The 3,358-nt window shown below is 37.3% G+C and overlaps 1 pseudogene; it reads right to left on the bottom strand.

Annotated features, from left to right (window-relative positions):
• Positions 1-1,133: 1,133 nt before the first annotated feature.
• Positions 1,134-1,880, bottom strand: LOC143882792 (squalene synthase 3 pseudogene; annotated as a pseudogene).
• Between the last annotated feature and the right edge of the window lie 1,478 nt (positions 1,881-3,358).

Genomic DNA, 3,358 nt, shown 5'->3' with positions numbered 1-3,358 from the left:
TGAATTTCTGATATTTTTGGGTCTTTTAAAATGTTTAACTGTTCTTAGATTTTTAAATGCTTTCCCCTTTTGGTCAAAGACCTAAGGGAAAACACAAAGCAACACCCTAGGGCCAAACCCTAAGGCCAACAGGGGAAACCCCTAAACCAGGTAAGCTAACTAACAAAGATGACAAAAGGATCTAAGACCCCAGAAGGCAAAACTCCAATGAGACTGGGCAAGTCTTTAACAAATAAAATCGACGACCACACTAAGGAGAAGCTCCTAAAAACCACTAAAGAAAAGGGGGGAAATGAGTCAAAGACTCTCTAATAACACTACTAATGTAAGGAGGAATGAGTCAAAGACTCTTTAATAAAAACATACTAAAGAAGACAAATGAGCCAAAGGCTCTCTAATACTACAACTTAAAGGATAAATGGGTCGAAGACTCTCTAAGACTCTATAAAGGGGGACAAATAAGGTATATCTGTCTTTTAGCTCAAAAGAGAGATAAACAGGGGAGGTTCTATAAATGAGGCACTGTATGCCTCCAATGAGAAAAGGCGGGCTCTAAGCAACGAGGCTTGCTCGCAGAGGAGAGCTGCCTAACGAGACAAAGCGTATCTCCTAGAATGGAACTCGCTAATAAGACTACATGGTCTCCTAAATGAAGAAGAGAAACTACCACCTAATGGTTTCTAAAAGACTAGAGAAATCTACTAAATAGAGAGCGGAACACTACTTGGACTAAGCAAGTCCTCTGAGGCTGGGCCTTTTCTATAGAGACACAACTTGTCTCTCTAAAGGGGAGGCTCCGACTATCGCCATCATTGCCTCCTGCACGCGAATGACAAATCAATCAAATAAAGACACGCAACAAGGAGGCTTAGATTGCACATGCAGCAAGACTATCGTCCATCACGATTCCCTATAGTTGAACCGGAGAGGTGCAATCTGAGGAACTGCAAATTTACGCCGACATGATAGCCAGAGAAAACAAAACAGGCCTTTAGAAATTAGTCTCCAATGTGAATCACCATAGAAGCTCACTCTACCCAAATAGATTGTGAATACAACTGCCTTTATCATAGGATGCTGGTTTATAGGCCATAAATGTGCAAAGGTATTTAAGCAAGAACTGAGTGGACCGATCACTTAATGGAGAAATACGCAAATAAGATTGATAGCAGAATGAAGAGCACAATAATCAGCAGTGAGTTGTATGTCGGTCTGCTCTCGGCTAAATATGACCTCCTCCTATGTAGCGATCCAGAGTCTCTGCACGCTTTTTGTATTGTTTCAATCTGGTTCACTGTTTTTAAGGCATTGGGATCATTCTTGTCGATCTTGGACTTCAGCATGCAAGAAAAATCAAAGAAAGGTCCATAGACATCCGACATTGTTCTTGTTTGGTCAATAATTTTGGCAGTAAGACTGCGTCTCATTTTCACTATTCCTCTAAAGACTTTAACATTGCTATAGCATAGAGCTAGTGTTCCAATCGCCATAATCAGAGGAATAGCACAAAATCTGAAGACAGAAGGATCTCGCAAAGCAGACATGTACTTCAGGGAATCTTCCACATGCATCAATTCATTGGTGACCATTTCATTCAAGCACTGCACTGCTTTGACTGAATTCTCCTCGTATTTCAACTCCTCTAGTTTATTGGCGTATCTGCTCCAGATTTGACGAGGCCATAACATGTGCGACTTAGGCATCTCATTTATATCTTCTAGATAGTCTCGAATAATATTGGTTTTCTGTAAAAATAAACCCATTGAATTGGACAGAGAGTTTGGAGCCAGTTCCTCCAATGCAGACGCATGAAAGAGCTTGGACAGTCCTAATCCAACAAGCCCCGCTACATAGTGGCAATACTCATCATAGTCATCCATACATTTAGCTACAAACATATTCAACACTCATTTTCAAACATATCACTGCCCTTACAGTCCATGTTATACCATATGATACACTATGATATGAAACAGCAACACTATCTCCTTGCCCATATAAAACATTAACTAACAATCCTCCCCCTATACCTGAGTTTAATCAGGGAAGGTCCAACTCATCTAATCATTAGGCATAAAGATGCAGGATCTGCCATCTTAAAATGATCTTACTAGCTAAACTCCTAGTAAAACAATTTTTAAGGGAAAAATAATTTCCGAACAAATAATTCTTTCATCCACTCTACAATACCATTCTACTTATCATTTAAACAAATATCTTCCAAAAAGAAAGCACAAATGAGACACAAGGTTAAATTAAACCATGATGACTACTAAAATCTCTTTCTAATGAGAATACTAATCAGTTCTAAAAGAGAAAAGAGGATACAGATCTAAATCTTTGAGATGGACTTGAAGGTAACAAACAGTAAAACTGAAAATGAATATATGCAGGGGCTAATAATAAGATGAAATAATGGAATTAATTAGATGACTTTACTATTCTAATTTGACCTGTGAGGCTAACACCATTCTACCTGTAAATAAAAAAATAAAAAATTGATACCATATAAACCATATGCCAACAGACTTAGAACCTGAGTGATTAAACAAAGCCAACAAAGATGGGAAAATCAAAAGAATATAAACATCAGTGCCTTTACAAAATTCAATGAAAGCAAGACCACATCATGCATTTCTCAAGGCAAAACACATCCTTCATTAAAACCCTTCTTCTTCCTTTTTTTATCCTTAAGAACTATGAGAAAATCTATAGAAAAGCTTTACTGAATATAATTAGACATCATCAAAAAGGCTCTCAAAGAGAAATCCTTCGAGATCTTTAAGCATGTTCAGATCAAGGTATGATATTAGCTCTTAAACCTAAATCCATCATGATCTAAATAGGAAATGAATTAAAACAAGCTAATCGAACACTCAGATTATGAACAGAGATTATAGTCTACACCTTAAGCACAAATTAAAACTGAAATAAATTATTAAAGTTTCTAATCAACTTTCCTTAGAGATCAAAGTAATCATGAAATATTGAGATTCAAAACACAACCGAAGCTAAAGAAATCATGTTCAAATTAGATTTACAAAGGAACTACATCCTAAATAATCAACACAAATCCATAAATTAAGAAGGAAAACGAATCATATCTTAAATTTAACTTACCTCTAAAGATCCAAGCCTTTTTCCTTCTTCTGCAAAGGTATTATGCCAAGATCTGCTTGCAAATGATGTATTAAGCTCAGATCTTCAAAGAGCAGCTACAGATCTTTCAAAAATGGTTTGAATCTCAGATTTGCAGAGGCCTGAGCACTAGAATCCAAGCATAATTGCCGGAGGCTGGACGGAAGCCGGCAGATCTGATCTGAGAAGGTGACCGGAAAGAAAAGAAATGGGATTCGGG

This window comes from Tasmannia lanceolata, unplaced genomic scaffold, assembly GCF_043159265.1.
Source record: "Tasmannia lanceolata isolate RefF3 unplaced genomic scaffold, GAP_Taslan_0.1 ptg000002l, whole genome shotgun sequence".
Taxonomy (NCBI): Eukaryota; Viridiplantae; Streptophyta; class Magnoliopsida; order Canellales; family Winteraceae; genus Tasmannia; species Tasmannia lanceolata.
This window is presented reverse-complemented; position numbering and strand designations above follow the sequence as displayed.